Source organism: Pristiophorus japonicus, chromosome 1 (assembly GCF_044704955.1).
Source record: "Pristiophorus japonicus isolate sPriJap1 chromosome 1, sPriJap1.hap1, whole genome shotgun sequence".
Lineage (NCBI taxonomy): Eukaryota > Metazoa > Chordata > Chondrichthyes > Pristiophoridae > Pristiophorus > Pristiophorus japonicus.
Window position 1 is genome coordinate 203,849,682 of NC_091977.1, and position 24,573 is coordinate 203,874,254.

The 24,573-nt window shown below is 47.6% G+C and overlaps 1 pseudogene; it reads right to left on the reverse strand.

The window, feature by feature from the left end:
• Positions 1 to 622: 622 nt before the first annotated feature.
• The window catches only part of LOC139260296 (coiled-coil domain-containing protein 17-like), a 74,318-nt pseudogene continuing 50,367 nt past the window's right edge, over positions 623 to 24,573 (reverse strand).

A 24,573-nucleotide genomic window follows, 5' to 3' on the forward strand; every position in this document is an offset into this window, starting at 1 on the left:
TTTAATGTGTAGAACAGGTTTTTTCAGTTCTACAAAAATCTTCACTTGCTCCATTCTTACTTTAGTTTGGAGTACATTTTCACTGTGGAAACTTTCAAATTAGGCGTCAGTGGCCGGACACGCCCCCTTTTGAAGAAAAAATTCTGTTCTAAACTAGAACTGTTCTACCTGACTAGAACTGCAGAAAAAAAAATGTGGAGAATTGCGATTTCTAAAATAGTCCGTTCTCCACCAGTTGCTCCTAAAAATCAGGTGCGAATCATGTGGAAACTTGGGCCCTATGTTCCAGAAGTTATGCAATGCTAGAAGAGTGTGTAGGATTAAAGAAAAACTACTGGGTATAATGAAAGTCGTCATTACTCAATGACATGAATTGCCAGTTGGGTTCTTCTCGCACTCCCTCAATCAATTTTCAATGGAAGGAGTTATTTTTCCACATGTTTTTTTAAAAAGCACCACCAATAAATATTTTTAAAATTATACCAATAGAAGAAACCAGAAATCCCATTTAGACCGATTTGTTTAGTAAAATATTACGGAAAGAATTTTACCCTAATGTCTAGACAAATAATTTATTTTAATGATATTGTTTCGTAGCAACCCAAGAACCTACTAAATGGACTCACACTGGGTCATACGGTGCAGGTCCCAAGCCCTCATTTGGAATCTAGAAAATGTTTGGCAAGAGTCGGAGTTTGAGGCCTGGGGTCCTCCTAAATCAATGAAATACAAAAGAAAGGATTTAACGGTTTGATTTCCCCCACTCGGGCTACAAGTCTTACAAGTATTTGCTAATCAAGACCTATCTAAAATAGTCTGTATACGTGCAACTTTATCTTTCAGTAAGACTGCAATATTGAATTCCATGAAGTACTAATATGGATTAGTTGTTTTTGTCGTTATAGAAAAGCCACACGTCTGTTTGGATATGTAGAATTTTCCTTTTGTAGCTGTCCTCCAATATTAGTTAAAAAAAAATCATGTTAATAAGTTGGACAGATCCAACCAAGTTCCTAATGGCCAAGGACTCACAGCAAGGAGCTGTCCTTCATTTGGCACAAGACCAGCAGACTCACTTCGTGGCCTGAAGGATGACTGAGGTGCAAAACGGAAATATTCAGACTGGCCCAGAGCTCACACTGGAACTGTCCGAGCCCAGTGTGTCGGGGCCCAGAGCTCACCACTAAATTTTGGCTCAGTAAAATTAATTAATTAAATTTCTGTTTTTGTTTATTGACTAAAATTCCCTGGAAAAGTTTCAACCACCAGGACAAAACAGGCAATGACATTTCTGCCCCCTACCCTCAGTAACATGGAAAGAAACTATAATGTAATAAAGCTGACTCTCTTTGTTTCACAAGATTACATGGTGCAGGATATTTAAATTGAGACATGGTTAAGCTTCACTCACAGGAAACCATTCAGATCATCATTCATCTGTCATTGTTAGCTCTTCAGTTGGAGCTCTCCAATCCCATTTCCCCGTTCTTTCCACTTATCTTTTTCAAATGCATAGTCAACTCCCTTTAAAAAATGTTAGTCTCTGCCTCAGTCATCACTAGTGGTGACCGATTCCGCATTCTGATAACCATCTGTGTGGATAAAATTTCCTCTACATTCTTCAAGTAATAATCCTGAGTCCATGTCCCTTTGTTATGAATTCACGAAACAATCTGTCACTATTTACCCTCTCAAAGCTGAAAACCTCTATTAGATGCCCTCTTAATCTTCCTTGTTTCAGACAGAGCCCAAAACTACGCACAATATTCCAAATGAGCTCTTTCCGATGATTTTAGAAAGGACTTGGTAGGGTCATTGCAAAGACAGCACTGCTCTTGAAATGGTCTGTTATTTATTCGGGTTCCAGACAAGAGAAGTACGGAAAATTGATCTCGCGTCTTGTTTTCACTTTTATTTCAGTGAGTTCCAGAGACTTGAGCACGTAATCTAGGCTGACACTTCGGTACAGTACTGCAGGAGTGCTGCATTGCCAGAGATGCCGTCTTTCGGGTGAGACATTAAACCAAAACCCTGCCTGCTCTCTCAAGTGGGCGTAATAGATCCCACAGCGCAATTTTGAAGAAGAGCAGCAGAGTTCTCTCCAGTGTCCTAGCCAATATTTATCCCTCAATCAATATCACTGCAAGAGATTAGCTCGTCATTATCACATTGCTGTTTGTGGAAGCTTGCTGTGCTCAAATTGGCTGCCGCATTTCATATAGTACAACAGCGGCTACACTTTTGTAGTTCATTGGTTAAAAGCGATTTGAGACATCCTGAGGCTGGGAAAGGTGCTTTATAAATGCAAGTCCTTCTTTATTTTTAAAGCTCCCTCTGCTCTGCCCTAGCCCCAACCTCGGAGTAGCACCCATACTTTACCAATGTGAATTTTTACATCTGCTATCCTTATCGTAAGAATGAGAGTACTAAACTGTGTCACATTGTGGCCAGCTTTGTGTTGTGAACCCGCACTCAATAGGAATTGGGATGAGAAGCAATTTTTCGCACTGGAGCATGAGATAAGGGAAATAATTTGGTTTCATCAGTCTAGTCCCACAGATGAAAGCACAATGTGTGAAGGCTTATATGTCTATCCAGGCCGTCTCTTTCCAGGTTTACTGCAGTAACTAGTCTTAATGCAAAGCAACTTTACAGTTTTCAAGATGAGGTCAGTGACATGTATGTAACCTTCATGTAACTGTAACCTTCATGTAACAACACTGTACACTGTATAGACTAAGAAATGCACACCTTGACCACAGGGGGTGAACTTGTGGGAGACACTCCTCACCTGGTCATCCAGGTATATAAAGGGAGGTCCCACACAGGGTCATCACTCCTTGATCCCGTGAATAAAGGTACAGGTCACAGAGTGACCTTGTCTCCAGTATGTGCCTCGTGTTGATTTACAGTAGAGTGTAAGGACACAACATTTGACGACGAGAAACGGGAATCAACAACTCACGAGAATGGCCACTGATAGCACAGAGAAATGGTACTGTGTTGATGAGAACTGGGACGATTTCGTTGAGAGGCTCCAGCAGAGCTTTGTCACGAAGGACTGGCTGGGAGCGGCAGCGGCTGACAAGCGAAGGGCGCATCTACTGACCAGCTGTGGACCTAAGATGTACGTGCTGATGAAAGACCTGCTCGCATCCGAGAAGCCGGCGGACAAGACCTTCGAGGAGCTCAGCAAACTGATCGATGAGCACCTCAATCCGGCAAGCAGTATACACATGGCCCGACACCGATTCTATATGCACTGACGTCGGGAAGGGCAGAGCATACTGGACTTTGTTGTGGACCTTCGGCGCTTGGCCAGCCTCTAACTTCACAAACACCTGCAGGGGGGGGGAGATGTTACGGGATTTCTTCATTGAGGGCATTGGCCATGCCGGGAGTTTTAGGAAGCTAATTGAGACCAAGGACTTGACCTTGGAAGCAGCAGCGTTGATGGCTCAAACCTTCATGGCGGGCGAGGAGGAAACCAAGATCATATACGCGCGCAACTCTGCTCCCAACGTGGCGATGGAGCAGGGAGTTGACATGGTAAACGCGACTCAGAACCCCGCAGGCAGGCAAGGGCAATTCGACACCAACCAGGCAGTAACAGACTCTAGGGTGGGTCCTCAACAGAGACAATGGCAGGTTGAAAGGACATTTACACCATCACAAGGGACAATACGTCCCGGGATGGGGCCATTGACACCCACTAACAGAGTGCTCAAGAGTAATCAAAGAGACAATCAGAGAGGAATGCCTGGTAACAGTTCTTTTGTTCACAACAATCTCAGCTCCTGCTGGAGGTGCGGGGGCAGACATGCTGCGAAAACCTGCAGGTTTCAACAATTTATCTGCAGAAATTGTAACTTGAGTGGATATTTAGCCAGAATGTGCAGGAAGCCCGCAGCGAGGCTGGCCTACGAAGCGGATGAACTACAAGAGGGGTCTGCAAGGCAGGGTTATGCTTGGGACACAGCAATGGACACTGAAGTTCAGCGGGTTCAGGTGGCAAACATCCACAGCTCATACACAAAGACGCCACCTATGATGATGAGAGTACTGTTAAACGGCATCCCGGTACGCATGGAGCTGGACACAGGAGCCAGCCAATCACTTATGAGTGTCCAACAATTCGAGAAACTAGGACCACTCAGAGCTAGCAGACCCAAACTAGAACGCATTGACACGCAATTATGGACGTACACCAAAGAGATCATCCGAGTGCTAGACAGTGCAATGTTGGTGGTCACACATAGTGGATCAGAGAACCGACTGCTACTCTGGATTATCCCGGGAAATGGTCCCGCGCTTTTGGGGAGGAGTTGGCTAGCCGAGATGAACTGGAAATGGGGGGATGTGCACGCCATTTCATCTGTGGAGCGAAGTTCATGTTCACAGGTCCTACAAAAGTTTGAGTCACTATTTCACCCAGGCGTCGGGACTTTCAAAGGTACCAAAGTAGTGATACGCATCACCCCGGATGCCACACCAATGCACCATAAAGCCAGAGCTGTGCCGTATGTGATGCGGGAGAAAACTGAGAGTGAGTTGGACAGGTTGCCAAGAGAGGGCATAATTTTGCCCATTGAATTCAGCGACTGGGCAAGCCCCATCGTCCCTGTCCTAAAAACGGATGGCTCGGTCAGGATCTGTGGTGATTACAAGGCCACCATCAACCGAGTGTCACTACAAGACCAATACCTGCTTCCGAGAGCGGAGGATCTTTTTGCCACGCTGGCAGGCGGCAAGCTGTTCACCAAGTCGGACCTCACTTCGGCCTACATGACCCAAGAACTGGCCGAAGAATCCAAGCTACTGGCCACCATCACCACGCACAAGGGGCTGTTTGTTTACAACAGGTGTCTGTTTGGCATTCGATCAGCGGCCGCTATCTTTCAAAGGAACATGGAAAGCCTGCTCAAATCCATCCCCGGAACAATCGTATTTCAGGACAACATCCTTATCACGGGTCGAGACACCGAGGAACACCTCCACAACCTGGAGGAGGTGCTACGTCGACTGGACCGGATAGGCCTGCGACTGAAGTCTAAATGTGTGTTTTTGGCCCCAGAGGTCAAGTTTTTGGGCATGAGGGTTGCCGCAGACGGGATCCGGCCTACCGAATCCAAAACGGAGGCAATACGTCGCGTGCCCAGGCCCGGCAACACATAGGAGTTGCGTTCAGTTCTGGGACTATTGAATTATTTCGGGAACTTTCTGCTGAACTTAAGCACATTGTTGGAGCCGCTACACATGCTCCTGAATAAGGATTACGATTGGTTTTGGGGGGACTGTCAGGAATGGGCTTTCAATCGGGCGCGGAACCTGCTTTTTTCTAATAAGCTGTTGACCCTGTACAACCTCTGTAAGAAGCTGGTTTTGACATGCCATGCATCATCCTATGTGGTTGGGTGCTTGTTGCAGCAGAGTAATGATGAGGGCCAACTCCAACCTGTGGCTTATGCTTCCAGGTCGCTCTCTCAAGCAGAAAGGGGATATGGGATGGTTGAAAAGTAAGCACTGGCATGTGTCTACGGGGGGAAAAAGATGCACCAGTACCTTTTTGGCAGAAGGTTCGAGTTAGAAATGGACCACAAGCCGTTAACATCCCTGCTGTCCGATAGCAAAGCTGTCAATCCCAATGCGTCAGCGATGGGCTCTCACGCTGGCTGCGTATGACTACACCATACGGCATCGTACGGCACCGGCCAGGCACCAAAAATCGCGCTGACGCGCTCAGCAGGCTTCCACTGGCCACCACTGAGGGGGCAGCGGAGCAAAGCGCTGAGATGGTCATGGCTGTCGATGCTTTCGACAGTGCAGGCTCCCCCATCACAGCCCACCAGATCAAAACATGGACAAACAGAGATGCCCTCCTATCCTTAATTAAGAAATGTGTCCTGACTGGGGATTGGGCGCCTGCACACGGAGCATGCCCTGAAGAGGTCAGACCGTTTCACAGACGGATGGATGAACTCTCAATCCAAGCCGACTGCCTACTATGGGGCAGCCGGGCAGTCATGCCCGAGAAGGGAGGGGAAGCATTCATCAGGGAACTCCACAGCGAGCACCCAGGCATTGTGCTAATGAAAACCATTGACCGGTCACATGTATGATGGCCGGGAATTGATGCAGACCTGGAACACTGTGTTCGCAGGTGCACGACGTGTGCCCAGCTGGGCAATGCCCCCAGGGAGACCCTACTCAGCCCGTGGCCCTGGCCCACCAAGCCATGGTCACGTATTCACGTAGACTACGCGGGCCCGTTCATGGGGAAAATGTTCCTCATTGTTGTTGATGCGTACTCGAAATGGATCAAGTGCATCATATTGAATTCGGGCATGACATCCACAACAGTGGAGAGTCTGCGTGCGGTGTTTGTGACCCACGGCTTGCCGGACATCCTAGTTAGCGACAACGGCCCGTGCTTCACTAGCTACGAATTCCAGGAGTTCATGTCGGGTAATGGCATCAAACATGTCAGGACAGCACCGTTCAAGCTGGCTTCCAATGGCCAGGTGGAACGTGCGGTCCAAATCATAAAACAAGGCATGCTCCGGATTCAGGGACCCTTTCTTCAATGCCGCCTGTCGCGCCTCCTGCTGGCCTACAGGTCCCGACCGCATTCGCTCAAGGGAGTCCCGCCAGCGGAACTACTCAAGAAACGCACACTGAAAACTCGGCTGTCCCTCATTCATCCAGTCCTGTCTGACATTGTTGAGGGCAAGCGCCAGTCCCAAAATGAATGCCATGACCGTAACTCAAAGGGGAGATGTATAGAAATTAATGACCCTTTATTTGTTCTTAATCACGCTTTGGGGCCCAAGTGGCTCGAGGGTACTGTAATTGGTAAAGAGAGGAATAGGGTCACTTAACAATGGACAGATATGCTGCAAGCATCTGGAGCAAGTAAAAGAAAGGTTCAGCATGGACACTGAGGAACCTGAGGAAATCATGAGATGTTGCCCACACCACCGCCAGTGAACGAGCAACAAGAACCGTCAGCAGCATGCACAGTCCCTGCGGCCAGCCCGGACGAGCCGGAATCACCACAGGGGACAGATACGCATGCCAAGGCTCAACAACCAGAGCCCAAACTGCGGCGCCTCCACGAGAGAGCGTCGACCGCCTGAAAGACTCAATCTTTGACCCAAAGACGTTTGGGGGGGGGGGGGGGGGGGGGGAAGAGATGATGTCATGTATGTAACTTTCATGTAACTGTAACCTTCATGTAACAACACTGTACACTGTATACACCTAAGAAATGCACACCTTGACCACAGGGGGTGAACTTGTGGGAGACACTCCTCACCTGGTCATCCAGGTATATAAAGGGAGGTCCCAGGCAGGGTCATCACTTCTTGGTCCTGTGAATAAAGGTACAAGTCACAGAGTGACCTTGTCTCCAGTATGTGCCTCGTGTTGATGTACAGTAGAGTGTAAGGACACAACAGTCAGTACACAGGTGGACCTGAACGGGACAATGACGTCACAGGTGATTGGTTGGTGAGTATAGAAACATAGAAAATAGGTGCAGGAGGAGGCCATTTGGCCCTTCGAGCCTGCACCACCATTCAATAAGATCATGGCTGATCATTCACCTCAGTACCCCTTTTCTGCTTTCTCTCCATACCCCTTGATCCCTTTAGCCGTAAGGGCCATATCTAACTCCCTCTTGAATATATCCAATGAACTGGCATCAACAACTCTTTGCGGTAGGGAATTCCATAGGTTAACAACTCTCTGAGTGAAGAAGTTTCTCCTCATCTCAGTCCTAAATGGCTTACCCTATATCCTTAGACTGTGTCCCCTGGTTCTGGACTTCCCCAACATTGGGAACATTCTTCCTGCATCTAACCTGTCCAGTCCCATCAGAATTTTATACTCCAGTGAATCCAGGCCCAGTAGATCCAGTCTCTTCTCATATGTCAGTCTTGCCATCCCAGGAATCAGTCTGGTGAACCTTCGCTGCACTCCCTCAATAGCATGAACGTCCTTCCTCGGATTAGGAGACCAAAACTGAACACAATATTCCAGGTGAGGCATCACCAAGGTCCTGTACAACTGCAGTAAGACTTCCCTGCTCCTATACTCAAATCCCCCAGCTATGAAGGCCAACATACCATTTGCCTTCTTCACCATAAAAGGCAGGCCACCATGTGTTATCCTCACTCTGGAGTTATATTAAATGGATTAAGGTCACTGCAGTTCAAGTGCAATGCATTGCCTCGTGGAGTCATTATCAGAGCATCTAAAGATACAACAATTGGCGACGAGATTACGGACTTACACACGAAAATAGCTAACCTTGGTATGTTGCAGCAGTTCGCTGATGGTGATGATTGCGACGCCTTTGCGGAGAGGCTCGACCATTTCTTTACAGCAAACGACCTGGCAGGCGATAATACAGCCACAGTGGCTGATAAGCGCAGAGCTATCCTGCTAACCATTTGTGGGCCCACCGTCTATGGCTTCGTCAAGGACTTGCTGGCACCAGCGAAGACAACGACCAAGACGTACGAGGAGCTTGTAACGCTGATCCAAGAACAACTCAAGCCCAAAGAGAGTATCCTCACAGCCATACACCGGTTTTATACCCACCGACGGCCCAAAGGCCAGGAAATCGCGAAATATGCTGCAGACCTCAGGAGGCTGGCGGCACTGTGTCATTTCGGCGACCACATCGCCGAAGCGCAGCAGGATATCTTTGTCATCGGAATCGGCCATGAGGGCCTTCTTCGCAGGCTACTATCTGCGGATACCACAGTCACACTGCAGAAGGACATCACCATGAACCAGGCATTCATGACCTCGACCTGCGGCTCTAGGACGTGAATGTATATGAACGTAATGAGCCACTGGCATAATCTATATGAAAAAGGTTGAGTTGGTTATGCCTCTACTCATTGGAGTTCAGAAGAATGAGAGGTGATCTTATTGAAACATAAGATAATGAGGAGGCTCGACAAGGTGGATGCAAGGCGGATATTTTCACTCATAGGGGAAACTAAAACTAGGTGACATAGTCTTAGAATAAGGGGCCGCCCATTTAAAACTGAGATGAGGAGAAATTTCTTCTCTCAGAGGGTTGTAAATCTGTGGAATTCACTATCCCAGAGACTTGTGGAGGCTGGGTCATTGAATATATTTAAGGTGGAGATAGACAGATTTTTGAGCTATAAGGGACGAAAGGGTTATGGGGAGCAGGTAGCGAAGCGGAGCTGAGTCCATGAGATCAGCCATGATCTTATTGAATGGCGGAGCAGGCTCGAGGGGCCAAATGGCCTACTCCTGTTCCTATTTCTTATGTTCTTATATAAATACAAGTTGTTGCTGTAGGAGGTAGTCACACCCCTTAGGTAAAGCAATACTTTTGAGTTCATCAATTGTCAGGAACAGGAAGGTGTAAGTGCGAGTCAGGAAGGTATGGGGACGTAAGATATAGTGATGTAGGAGCCTCAGCCCTTGACCTTGTCCAACAGGTATGAGGTACTTGTTGCCTGTAAGGATGAGAACAAGAACTGCAGGGAGGATGGACAAACTGACCATGGCTGTTATGTATGCATGTTAATGTTGTACTGTAACACTAGACCTGAATGTACCATCACCCTGTATATGCCATACCTGTACACCAGAGGGTGCTGCTGCTGGAGACCTAAGGGTTACCTGTACACAGTAGATAACTAAGTGTAAAAGAGAGCTCACCTCTTGGTGTCCTCACTCTAGGAGCTGCAATAAAGGACTACATTCTGTACAGTTCAAGTGCCATACCCCTCAAGTGCCTCGTGGAGTCATGAAGAGAGTGCTTGCATACACAATAACTGCCGACGAGGTTACGAATTTCCACGCACAACATGACTAATCTAAGCAACTTCCTCCAATTCGCAGATGGGGAAGATTGGGATGCCTTTGTGGAAAGGCTAGAACACTTTTTCATTGTGAACGACCTGGCTGGGGACTCACCGATCTCGCTGGCGAACAAGCGCAGAGCAGGGCCATCCTGCTCAGCAGCTATGGGCCCACAATCCATGGCCTCGTCAGGGACCTGCTAGCCCCAGCAAAGACGACAACCAAGACCTATGCGGAGCTCATAACTTTAATACAAGAACAACTTAAACCCTCACAGCCAGGCACTGGTTTTACACTCACCGGCGGCCCAAAGGCCAAGAAATTGCTAAATATGCTGCAGATCTAAGAAGGTTAGCTGCATCGTGTGATTTTGGCGACCACCTCACCGAAGCACTAAGGGACATCTTCATTATTGGAATCGGCCACGAGAGCCTCCTCCATAAAATGCTCTCTGTGGACACTACGGTCACCCTGCTGAAGGCAATCAAAGTGAGCCAGGCATTCATGATTTCGGTCTGTGACTCCAAAAGCATGATGACTCAAACCCAGGACTCTAACCCGGCGAGTACAGTGAACCGAATGGCGACTTTCAGAGGCAAGAATGCTGCCCCGAGTCCCACAACCCGGAGTCTGCCACATGGGGCCCACTATTGCCGATACAAAGACTATACCTGCAAAGGCTGCAACAATAAAGGTCACCTTCAGCGAATGTGTAGAAAAAGTTTTACTCGCTGAGTCGCTGAAGAGTTGGCCGATCACCTGGGCTCCGACATTGATGAAGATGAAGCTGCTCAGCTCCTGGAAGAAAAGTACGGAGTATATATCTGCTCCACCGAGAGTTCCCCGTGGAAAATGAAGATGGAAATCAACGGTGTTCCAGTCTCGTTGAGATCGACACAGGGACGAGCCAGTCGTTGATGAATCAGACGGCCTTCGAGAAACTCTGGGACAATTCCACCAAACGAGCAAAAATGTCTCCAATCCAGGCAAAGCTGCTCACCTACACAAAAGGCACGATCCCAGTTGTTGGCAGTGTGGATGTCCAGGTATCCATGGCGGCGCAATGCACAAGCTTCCCCTGTGGATTGTTGCCATTGATGGTCCAACGTTGCTGGGCAGAAGGTGGATGAAGCAAGTCCAAATCAGTCAGAGCGACGAAGGCCTCCGGGCCCCGGCGATCGACACCCTACGTGGATCCATTGCAGCACCTGGAAACCCCACCGTCCAGCTCGACTTCGTGGCAACGGCACAGACCGCACAATACTGCGGCGAGATGATCCAACCTGAACAGCAGACCTCACCTTTCGGGCCGTGGCAGGACTCCGAAGGAAGAAGATTGGTGCAGAAGGTAGATTCCCGGCATCCGTGGCAGAACCTGGGAGAAAAGGATCACCGCAGCCTACCTCACGGAGAGAGAGAAGATGGCGCCCGCACAGCGAGGCGAAGCACCTGGAATCAAGATGGTCACGACCAGACCACGAGGGGCAGCGTAGATGGAGTAACACGTGATACCGAGCGGCGAACCGGATTGGGGTAAGGCCCTCTTAAAGGAGACCGGCAACCCAAAAAAATTAAAGGGACAGTTCCACTCTAGGCACAGCGATGCCAGTGATATTAAAGATGAAAGTTCAGTAACTGAATGCAGGTATACAAATATAATGTTAAATGGTGATGCTGGCAAGGCTAATGGGAGAAATATAACGAATGCTTCAAAAAGTGACGTAAATAACAAGTTTGCACCGTTGAACAGTGATGCCAGAAATGCTAATGTGATAAATGTAACCCTGTACAGAGATACCGATATACAAGAAAGCGTCCTAATTGCAAAATTTGAAAGTGTAAAGAGAGATAGCAATGTTGAGTCGACTAGTTGCGATCGGGACCAATGTGTCATGCATGCTAAAGGTAGAATGATAAATGATACCGGGTTCTACAGGTATAAAGTCAATGTACAGAGGAAATCCTCCATGGGAGACACCCAGGTCCAGCTGGCTACCCGACCATGTAGCCTGCGCTTTCGGGACCAATGTGATGCCCCAGGAAGGGCTCACACACACCCAGTGGGAGCAGACCCACTGCAGGGACAGCGGTCAATGGACAGCACAGCCATTACCACTGGCAACCTGCCCCAGATCGACCCTACCCCCCCTGGCCACCAGGGCCAGCACCGGGAGCAAGAGGCCAGTACCATCCAGCTTTCCCTGCGGAACCTGGGATGACCAGACTTCCACCACCAATGGAAGACAAGGAGCCCACACAGCCCTGTGGCCCTGCCCACCACCAAACGCCACCACCTACCCATTCTACAATGTATGTACCTTACCCATTGCATTGGCTCCACCACTGCGGAATCCTCCAACAGTGACACCCACATGGTCCTTGTGTGTAGGGGGGGGAAATGGATGAGTGCAGCCACGAGCACAGGGATCACACCTGGCACCCACACAACCCTCACCACAACCTCCCACAGCCCACTACTGATCACCTCCCCATGTCATGGCAATAAGGACTTGGGAAAGGCTTAGGGGGAGTGTTGTTATGTATGCATGTTAATGTTGTACTGTAACACTAGACCTGAATGTACCTTCACCCTGTATATGCCATACCTGTACACCAGAGGGTGCTGCTGCTGGAGACCTAAGGGTAACCTGTACACTGCAGGTAACCCAGTATAAAAGGGAGCTCACCTCTTGGTGTCCTCACTCTAGGAGCTGCAATAAAGGACTACAGTCTGTACAGTTCAAGTGTCATACCCCTGCCTCGTGGAGTCATTAAGAGAGTGGCACCGTGGTACAGGAGGCCATTCAAGGGGGGGAGGGGGGGAGGAAAGAGAAAAAAGGAATGTTAAAGTGGTAGGCGTCAGTCTCGTCAGGGGGATAGATACTGTTCTCTGCATCCGTGACGGAATTCGGGAGGTTGTGTTGCCTCCCTGCTGCCAGGGTTAAGGATATCTCCTAGCGGCTGGAGAAGAACTTGGAATGGGAGGGAGAGGACCCAGTTGTCGTGGTCCATGTAGGATCCAATTACAACAACAACTTGTATCTATATAACATCTTTGAGATAGTGAAACGTTCCAAGGCACTTCACAGGAGTATTATGAGACAAAAAATTTGACACCGAGCCACATAAGGAGAAATTAGGATAAGTGACCAAAACCTTGGTCAAAGAGGTAGGTTTTGAGGAACATCTTGAAGGAGGAAAGATAGGTAGAGAGGCAGAGGGATTTAGGCAGTTACATAGCTTGGTGCCGAGACAACAGAAGACATGGCAACCAGTGGTTGAGCGATTATAATCAGGGATGCTCAAGAGGGCAGAATTAGAGTGCAGACATCTCGGCGGCGGGGGCGAGGCAGTTGTGGGGCTGGAGGAGATTAGAGATAGGGAGTGACAAGGCCATGTGGGGATTTCAAAATAAGGATGAGAATCTTGAAATTGAGACATTGCTTAACTGGAAGCCAATGTAGGTCAGCAAGCACAGGGGTGATGGGCGGGCAGGGCTTGGTGCGAGTTAGGAAACCAGCAGCAGAGTTTTGGATCAACTCTAGTTTACGTAGGGTAGAATGTGGAAGGTCAGCCAGGGGTGTGTTGGAATAGTCAAGTCCAGAGGTAACAAAGGCATGAATGAGGGCTTCAGCAGTGGATGAGCTGAGGCAAGGGCGGAGACGGGTGATATTACGGAGGTGGAAATAGACGGTCTTAGTTATGCTGCGGATATGTGGTCGAAAACTCATTTCAGGGTCATATATGACACTAAGGTTGCGAGCAGTCTGGTTCAGCCTCAGACAGGATTTGGGGAGAGAGATGGAGTCAGTGGCTAGGGAACGGAGTTTGTGGCAGGGACCAAAAACAACGGCTTCGATCTTCCCAATATTCAATCGGAGAAAATTTCTGCTCATCCAGAACTGGATGTCGGACAAGCAGTCTGACAATTTAGAGACCGTGGAGGGGTCAAGAGAAGTGGTGGATAGAGCTGGGTGTCATCAGCGAAAATGTGGAAACTGACATTGTGTTTCCGGATGATGTCGCCAAGGGGCAACATGTAGATGAGAAATAGGAGGGGGCCAATGATAGAGCCTTTGGGGGACACCAGAGGTAACGATTCGGGGGGGGTGGGGAGGGAAGAGAAGCTGTTGCAGGTGATTCTCTGGCTACGATTAGATAAATAAAAATGGAACCAGGCAAGTGCAGTCCCACCCAGCTGGACAATGGTGGCGAGACATTGGAGAAGGATAGAGGGGTCAACCGTGTCAAAGGCTGTAGACAAGTCAAGAAGGACGAGGAGGGATAGTTTTAGTTTGTCTCGGTCACAAAGGATGTCATTTGTGACTTTGATGAGTGCTGTTTTGGTACTGTGGCAGGTGCGGAAACCGGATTGGAGGGATTCAAACATGGGATTGCAGGAAAGATGGGCACGGATTTGGGAGGTGATATCCATGAGTTTATCGTGGATGATGGAATCGATGACATGGCCTTGACGGAAACCTGGTTGAGGGCGATGACACCTGACCCTTAAATGAAGCGTCTCTGCCTGGCTATACCTTCCACCACATGCCCCGCTCAGACCGCTGTGGTGGCGGTGTGGCTCTCATCAGCAAATCACACCTTGGTCTGTCCCCCTACTCCTCCAGCACTTTCTCCTCCTTTAAGCATCACCCCCCACCCCCTCTCACCTCTCATTTAAAATTCTCGTTCTCTACCATCCACCAAAGTACCACAAAAACTTTATTACTGATATTTCTTCACTACTTTCCTCCCTCAGCCTCTGCACCGAACGACTTCTCATCCTCGGTGATTTCAATCTCCATCTCAATTCACCATGCTCTCTCTCCACTGAGTTCACTACTCTCCTATCCTCCCTTAATCTCTCCCTCCATGTAAACTCCCCAATCCATATTTACGGCCACTCCCTTGACCGTTGCCATCTCTCGTGGCCTCGCTACTCCCATTGTGTCAATCGCAGACAAGGCCATCTCTGACTGCTTCCTCATATCGCTCTCCACCTACATCCCCCTTCCCACGACCCCCTCCCCCCCCAATCATACCTCCTTCTCTGCCCCTGGAAAAAAACTCTCTCCCGACTCACTTACAACTGTACTTATCAACTCCCAACTGTCCAGTCCTTGCCCCTCCATTCACCATGACATTTCTGCAGCTACTGATCTCCTCAATCACACCCTCACCACCACCTTTGATGCCGTAGTCCCTATTAAAACAATTACTCTCTCTCACCCTGGCCATTCCCCCCGGTACAGCCCTGATCTTCGCTCCCTTAAGTCCAAGGGACGCAGATTTGAACGGATATGGCAGACAACTGGTTTAGCCAATCACCACCAGATCTGGCTGGACCTCATAATGCATTATTGAGTCCTGCTCTCGTCTGCCAAAATCGTTCACTCTTCCTGGCTTCTATTCTCCACTGTAAACCACTCTCCCCAGTCTCTGTCCTCAACTTCGACAATAAATGTGAGGAGCTCCTGGGCTTCTTTGTCTCTAAGATTAACACCATCTGATCAGCTGCCTCTTCCCTTCCTTCCCCAGCCCACTGGTCTAAACTTCCTCTGAGGCTCTACCCTACCCTGGCCCTGAACTCACATCTTTCTCCAGCTTCTCTCCGATCTCCCCTCTTGACCTTTCCGAGCTCATCCTGTCCATGAGACCCACTTCCTGCTCCCTTGACCCTATTCCCACTAAACTGCTGACCACCCAACTTCCTTTTTTGGCTGCCATGTTAGCGGACATTGTTAACGGTTCCCTCTCCTCAGGTACTGTCTCCCTCAAATCTGCTGTCAACACCCCTCTCCTTAAATAAAATCAACCCTCGACCCCTCCGTCCTTGCAAACTATCCTTGCCCCATCTCCAACCTCCCTTTCCTCTCCCATGTCCTTGAACGTGTTGTCGCCTCCCTACATAGATAGAACCAGGAATGAGGATCTGCTAAGGGACTTTGATGAGTTAGGATCCAAATTAAAAAGCAGAACCTCAAAGGAAGAAAAAAACACAGAACCTCAAACAATCTCTGGATTGTTACTTGAGCCACACGCAAATTAGCATAGGGACAAACAGATTAGAGGTTTAAATGCTTGGCTCAAAGAGTGGTGTGGGAGGAAGAGGTTTCAGTTCATGGGGTACTGGCACTAGTACTGGGGAAAGAGGGATAGGTTAGGTGAGTGGGCAAATGCATGGCAGATGAAGTATAATGTGGATAAATGTGAGGTTGTCCTCTTTGGTGGTAAAAACAGAGAGACAGACTATTATCTGAATGGTGACAGATTAGGAAAAGGGGAGGTGCAACGAGACCTGGGTGTCATGGTACATCAGTCATGGAAGGTTGGCATGCAGGTACAGCAGGCGGTTAAGAAAGCAAATGGCATGTTGGCCTTCATAGCGAGGGGATTTGAGTACAGGGGCAGGGAGGTGTTGCTACAGTTGTACAGGGCCTTGGTGAGGCCACACCTGGAGTATTGTGTACAGTTTTGGTCTCCTAACCTGAGGAAGGACATTCTTGTTATTGAGGGAGTGCAGCGAAGGTTCACCAGACTGATTCCCGGGATGGTGGGACTGACCTATCAAGAAAGACTAAATCAACTGGGCTTGTATTCACTGGAGTTCAGAAGAATAAGAGGGGACCTTATAGAAACGTTTAAAATTCTGATGGGTTTAGACAGGTTAGATGCAGGAAGAATGTTCACAATGTTGGGGAAGTCCAGAACCAGGGGTCACAGTCTAAGGATAAGGGGTAAGCCATTTAGGACCAAGATGAGGAGAAACCTCTTCACCCAGTGAGTGGTGTACCTGTGGAATTCTCTACCACAGAAAGTTGTTGAGGCCAATTCACTAAATATATTCAAAAATGAGTTAGATGTAGTCCTTACTACTAGGGGGATCAAGGGGTATAGCAAGAAAGCAGGAATGGGGTACTGAAGTTGCATGTTCAGCCATGAACTCATTGAATGGCAGTGCAGGCTAGAAGGGCCGAATGGCCTACTCCTGCACCTATTTTCTATGTTTCTATGTTCCGTTGGGACAGGCTTCACTTAAACCGGGCTGGAACCAGTGTCCTGGCGAACAGAATAACTAGGGCAGTAGACAAGGCTTTAAACTAATGAATGAGGGGTGGAAGGATTCAGGAAAGAATAAATGTACAAGCAGTAAGAGAAATGTCAAGGCTCTAGAGCAGATTAAAGTTTTGGGTAAAAATAAGCAGAGTGGGTCAGGAGGGGACAGAGAGAGTAACAAAGGTAATAAGGCATCAGTGACTAAGGTGACATCAGGGAAGAATAGAAATAAGTCAAAGCTAAAGGCACTATATTTGAATGCGTGAAGTATTCACAACAAAATAGATTAATTAATAGCGCAGATAGAAATTAATAGGTTTGATCTAATAGCCATTATAGAGACGTGGTTACAAAGTGACCAAGGTTGGGAACTAAATATTCCAGGATACTTAACTTTTAGAAGAAATAGGCAAAATGGAAAAGGAGGAGGGGTAGCCCTGATGATAAATGATGGGATAAAGAAAGTGGAGAGAAAGGATCTTAGCTCGGATAATCAAGAAGTAGAATCAGTTTGGGTGGAGCTAAGAAACAGCAAGGGACAGAAAACATTGGTGGGAGTTGTTTATAGGCCCTCAAACAATAGTTGTAATGTAGGGCAGAGTATAATCAGGAAATTAGAAACGCATGTAATAAGGGTAATACAGCAATCATGGGGAACTTTAATTTACATATAAACTGGGTAAACCAAATTTGCAGTAATAGGGCAGAAAACAAATTCATGGAATGTAAACAAGATAGTTTTCTAGATCAGTATGTTGAGAAACCAACGAGGTAACAGGCTATTTTAGATCTAATATTGTGCAATGAGAAAGGGTTAATTAATACGCTTGTAGTAAAGGGGCCTCGGATAGAATTTTATATTGAGTTTGAAAATTATTTCGTTGAATACGAAACTAGGGTCTTAGAAACATAGAAACATAGAAACATAGAAAATAGGTGCAGGAGTAGGCCATTCGGCCCTTCTAGCCTGCACCGCCATTCAATGAGTTCATGGCTGAACATTCAACTTCAGTACCCCATTCCTGCTTTCTCGCCATACCCCTTGATCCCCCTAGCAGTAAGGACCTCATCTAACTCCTTTTTGAATATATTTAGTGAATTGGCCTCAACAACTTTCTGTGGTAGAGAATTCCACAGGTTCACCACTCTCTGGGTGAAGAAGTTCCTCCGCATCTCGGTCCTAAATGGCTTACCCCTTATCCTTAGACTGTGACCCCTGGTTCTGGACTTCCCCAACATTGGGAACATTCTTCCTGCATCTAACCTGTCTAACCCCGTCAGAATTTTATATGTTTCTATGAGGTCCCCTCTCATTCTTCTGAACTCCAGTGAATACAAGCCCAGTTGATCCAGTCTTTCTTGATAGGTCAGTCCCGCCATCCCGGGAATCAGTCTGGTGAACCTTCGCTGCACTCCCTCAATAGCAAGAATGTCCTTCCTCAGGTTAGGAGACCAAAACTGTACACAATACTCCAGGTGTGGCCTCACCAATGCCCTGTACAACTGTAGCAACACCTCCCTGCCCCTGTACTCAAATCCCCTTGCTATGAAGGCCAACATGCCATTTGCTTTCTTAACCGCCTGCTGCACCTGCATGCCAACCTTCAATGACTGATGTACCATGACACCCAGGTCTCTTTGCACCTCCCCTTTTCCTAATCTGTCACCATTCAGATAATAGTCTGTCTCTCTGTTTTTACCACCAAAGTGGATAACCTCACATTTATCCACATTATACTTCATCTGCCATGCATTTGCCCACTCACCTAACCTATCCAAGTCGCTCTGCAGCCTCACAGCATCCTCCTCGCAGCTCACACTGCCACCCAACTTAGTGTCATCCGCAAACTTGGAGATACTACACTCAATCCCCTCATCTAAATCATTAATGTACAGTGTAAACAGCTGGGGCCCCAGCACAGAACCCTGCGGTACCCCACTAGTCACTGCCTGCCATTCTGAAAAGTACCCATTTACTCCTACTCTTTGCTTCCTGTCTGACAACCAGTTCTCAATCCATGTCAGTACACTACCCCCAATCCCATGTGCTCTAACTTTGCACATCAATCTCTTGTGTGGGACCTTGTCGAACGCCTTCTGAAAGTCCAAATATACCACATCAACTGGTTCTCCCTTATCCACTCTACTGGAAACATCCTCAAAAAATTCCAGAAGATTTGTCAAGCATGATTTCCCTTTCACAAATCCATGCTGACTTGGACCTATCATGTCACCTCTTTCCAAATGCACTGCTATGACATCCTTAATAATTGATTCCATCATTTTACCCACTACCGATGTCAGGCTGACCGGTCTATAATTCCCTGTTTTCTCTCTCCCTCCTTTTTTAAAAAGTGGGGTTACATTGGCTACCCTCCACTCCATAGGAACTGATCCAGAGTCAATGGAATGTTGGAAAATGACTGTCAACGCATCCACTATTTCCAAGGCCACCTCCTTAAGTACTCTGGGATGCAGTCCATCAGGCCCTGGGGATTTATCGGCCTTCAATCCCATCAATTTCCCCAACACAATTTCCCGGCTAATAAGGATTTCCCTCAGTTCCTCCTCCTTACTAGACCCCCCGACCCCTTTTATAACCGGAAGGTTGTTCGTGTCCTCCTTCGTGAATACCGAACCAAAGTACTTGTTCAATTGGTCCGCCATTTCTTTGTTCCCCGTTATGACTTCCCCTGATTCTGACTGCAGGGGACCTACGTTTGTCTTTACTAACCTTTTTCTCTTTACATATCTATAGAAACTTTTGCAATCCGTCTTAATGTTCCCTGCAAGCTTCTTCTCATACTCCATTTTCCCTGCCCTAATCAAACCCTTTGTCCTCCTCTGCTGAGTTCTAAATTTCTCCCAGTCCCCAGGTTCGCTGCTATTTCTGGCCAATTTGTATGCCACTTCCTTGGCTTTAATACTATCCCTGATTTCCCTTGATAGCCACGGTTGAGCCACCTTCCCTTTTTTATTTCTATGCCAGACAGGAATGTACAATTGTTGTAGTTCATCCATGCGGTCTCTAAATGTCTGCCATTGCCCATCCACAGTCAACCCCTTAAGTATCATTCGCCAATCCATCTCAGCCAATTCACGCCTCATACCTTCAAAGTTAGCCTTCTTTAAGTTCTGGACCATGGTCTCTGAATTAACTGTTTCATTCTCCATCCTAATGCAGAATTCCACCATATTATGGTCACTCTTCCCCAAGGGGCCTCGCACAACGAGATTGCTAATTAATCCTTTCTCATTACATAACACCCAGTCTAAGATGGCCTCCCCCCTAGTTGGTTCCTCGACATATTGGTCTAAAAAACCATCCCTTATGCACTCCAGAAAATCCTCCTCCACCGTATTGCTTCCAGTTTGGTTAGCCCAATCTATGTGCATATTAAAGTCACCCATTATAACTGCTGCACCTTTATTGCACGCACCCCTAATTTCCTGTTTGATGCCCTCCCCAACATCACTACTACTGTTTGGAGGTCTGTACACAACTCCCACTAACGTTTTTTGCCCTTTGGTGTTCTGCAGCTCTACCCATATAGATTCCACATCATCCAAGCTAATGTCCTTCCTAACTATTGCCTTAAATCTAAACAAGGCAAACTACATAGGTATCAGGGGCAAGTTGGCTAAAGTAGATTGGGAAACTACATTAAAAGGTATGATGGTAGACAATCAATGGAAAGCATTTAAAGAATTAATACATAATTTACAACAAATATACATTCCTTTAAGGCACAAAAACCCCACAGGAAAGGTGTTCCAACAAGAGAAGTTAAAAATAGTATTAGATCAAAGGAAGAGTCTTATAATGATGCCAAAAAGAGCAGTAAGCCTGAGGATTGGGAGGATTTTAGAATTCAGCAAAAGAGGACCAAGAAATTGATACAGAAAGGGAAAATAGAATGAGAGTAAACAAGCGAGTGACATATAAACAGACTGTAAATGCTTCTATAGGTATGTAAAAAGGAAAAGATTAGCGAAAGTAAATGTGGGTCCCTTACAGGCTGAGAGAGGAGAAATTATAATGGGGAACAAGGAAATGGCAGTGAAATTAAACAAATACTGTGTGTCTGTCTTCACGGAAGACGCAAAAAACTTGCTGGAAATAGTGGAGAACCAAAGGTCTAGCGATAATGAGCAACTGAAAGAAATTATTAGTAAAAAAACGATACTGGAGAAATTAATAGGACTGAAAGACGATAAATCCCCTGCACCTGGTGGCCGACATCCTCGGGTTTTGAAAGAGGTGGCTAAAGAAATAGTGGATGCATTTGGCTATCATCTTCCAAAATTCCACAGATTCTAGAATGGTTCCCGCGGATTGGAAGGTAGCAAATGTAACCCCACTATTTAAGAAAGGGGGGAGAGAAAAAACAGCGAACTGCAGACCAGTTAGCCTGACATCAGTAGTCGGGAAAATGCTAGAATCTATTATTAAGGAAATGGTAACAGGGCACTTAGAAAATAAGAAGAAGATTGGGCGAAGTCAACATGGATTTATCAAAGGGAAATCATGTTTGACAAATCTGTTAAGTTTTTTGAGGTTGTAACTCGCAGAATAGATAAGGAGGAACCAGTGGGTGTGGTGTATTTGGATTTTCAGAAGGCATTTTCGAAAAGGTGCCACACAAGATGTTATTAAACAAAATTAGGGCTCACGGGATTGGGGGTAATATACTTGCATGGATTGGTTAATGGACGGAAAACAGAGAGTAGGAATAAACGGGTAATTTTTGGGTTGGGAGACTGTAACTAGTGGGGTACCTCAAGGATCGGTGCTTGGGCCCCAGCTATTCACAATCTGTATAAAAAATTTGGATGAGGGACCCAATGTAATATATTCAAGTTTGCTGATGATACAAAGCTAGGTGGGAATGTAAGTTGCAAGGAGGATGCAAAAAGGCTTCAAGGGGATGTAGACAGGCTAAGTGAGTGGGTTAGAACAGGGCAAATGGAATATAATGGGGAGAAATGTAAAGTTATCCACTTTGGGTGGACAAAGAGAAAAGCAGAGTATTTTTTAAATGGCGAGAGATTGGGAAATGTTGGGGTTCAGAGGGATCTGGGTGTCCTTGTACACGAATCAGAAAGTTAACATGCAGGTACAGCAAGCAATTAAGAAAGCAAATGGTGTGTTGGCCTTTATTACAAGAGGATTTGAGTACAAGAGTAAAGATGTCTACTGCAATTATATAGTGTCCTGGTGAGACCACACCTTATGTTCTCATGACGATCTAATTTTTCACAATTAATAATCCACTCTTAGCCACCACTCCCCACTTCCTTGAAGGCAATGACTCATTCTGGTGTAAAGTCTGCCAGCACTTTGTCCAAGCTGCCATTCTTCATGTTTGTACAATGCCGAACATGAATGTCAGTGGGTTATTTTACCATGGAGCAATCACAGCCAAGCACTCACACACACACACATAAAAATATGGAGTAACTATTTGTACTAAGCATGCGTCTCCCGAGCCACTCGCAGCGCTACAAGCCCTGAGTGGGGAGAGAGAGCCGGGGGGGGCGAGGGGAGGGTGGGTGGGAAGAGAGAGACACGGGGAAAGACAGCTGGGGGGGGGGGGGGGGGGGGGGAGAGGAGAAAGACACAGGTGAGAGAGCCTGGGAGGGGGGGGGGGGGCGGGCAAACAGAGACATGGCAAGAGAGAGCCTTAGGGTGCGGGGGGGGTGGGGTGGAGGGGGGAAGAGAGATAGACTGGGGGTGGGAGATGGAGAGAAAGATAGAGACAGAGGGGCGGGAGTGAGGGGAGAGAGAGAGAGAGAGGGAGCACCGGGTGGGTGGAGTTACAAGGCACATCGTTGGAGTGGATAAAATCCAGAAGTCACGACACTGCCACGATTCACTTCATACCTAGTAAACCTGTTGACAATCCACACACAATGCCCCATCTATGGCGGGGGGGTGGGGGTGTTCAGGTCATACACTTGTGCTTTAGTAAGGTACTTCAGCTGGCGGAAGCAGCACTTGCACTGCTATAAGGGACTTTAGCTGGAACTTGGTGGCTTTTGGGGAGATCTGTCCTCTGGACTTCTGAAGTCAAATTGGATTGAATTACAAATTGGAAAGTCAATCAGAACTTCGGCTGGACGGTTCCAATTACACATTCCAGAGGAACTTCAGGGTGTGGCTTATCCTCCAAAGGAACTAATTAGCAATAGATCATGTGGTAATGGAGAGCCAATCAGAGAAACAGCTGCCTTTCAGTTAATCATCATCATCATAGGCAGTCCCTCAAAACGAGGATGACTTGCTTCCTCGCCAAAAAGGGATGAGTTCACAGGTGTTTCAATGAAGGACCTAATATTCCAGATCCCAAACTGCATCGTGAAGGATGGAAGATGCCTGTGCGTGGATTTTTTTAACGTGTGTTGGCCATTGCACACCAGCCACCACACGGGCTTGACAAAGCTAGGACTTGGTCCAGTGGCAAGGATTACCCAAGATGACTGGAGACCTGTTGTACCTTTGCTAAGTACAGTACAAATAAATGCAGCTATTAACGAATATGATATAATTGGGATTACGGAGAGATGGCTCCAGGGTGACCAAGGCTGGGAACTGAACATCCATGGGTATTCAACATTCAGGAAGGATAGACAGAAAGGAAAAGGAGGTGGGGTAGCGTTGCTGGTTAAAGAGGAAATTAACGCAACAGTAAGGAAGGACATTAGCTTGGATGAAGTGGAATCTGTATGGGTAGAGCTGCGAAATACCAAAGGGCAGAAAACACGAGTGCGAGTTGTGTACAGACCACCAAACAGTAGAAGTGAGGTTGGGGATTGCATCAAACAAGAAACTAGTCATGCGTGCAATACAGGTACAGCAGTTATCATGGGCGACTTTAATGTAGATATAGATTGGGCTAACCAAACTGGTAGCAATACGGTGGACGAGGATTTCCTGGAGTGTATTAGGGATGGTTTTCGAGACCAATATATCGAGGAACCAGAGGGCTGGCCATCCTAGACTGGGTGATGTGTAATGAGAAAGGACTAATCCGCAATCTTGTTGTGCGAGGCCCTTTGGGGAAGAGTGACCACAATATGGTAGAATTCTTTATTAAGATGGAGAGTGACACAGTTAAGCAGAGACTAGGGTCCTTAAGGAAACTAAGGAAAGGTAACATAGAAACATAGGGCCCAAGTTTCGAGCCGCGCCTAGAACGGCGCAGTCCCAACCTGGACGCCCGTTTTTCACGCCACAAAGTGCGCCTAAAAAAACCCTCCGTATTCTCCACCTCCCTGCAGGTCCTCTGGCCGTCGGCGCAGCGCAGCAGGAGCTGTAGGGGGCGGAGCCAGGTCCCTGCGCTGAAAACAGTGCCGGGACGTCTGCACATACGCGCGACAGTGGGCTCGCAAGTGCAGCAGCTCCAGGCGCCAGAAACTGTGTGGGAGGGGCCCGAAGCACGCAGCCCCTAGCCCTGGCCGAATGGCCTCACTGGGGCTGCGTGCATAAGGCTGCCTCCCACGGCCAGCTCCTGCTTCCTCCCGACCCGACTCGACTCCAGCTTCCCGCCTCTGGACCGGACCAGACACCCACTCCCCCGCCCCCGACACCCGCGCCCCCCCCACCACCCACCCCCGGACTGGACCCGACACCCACCCCCCCCGGAACTGGACCCTCAACCCACC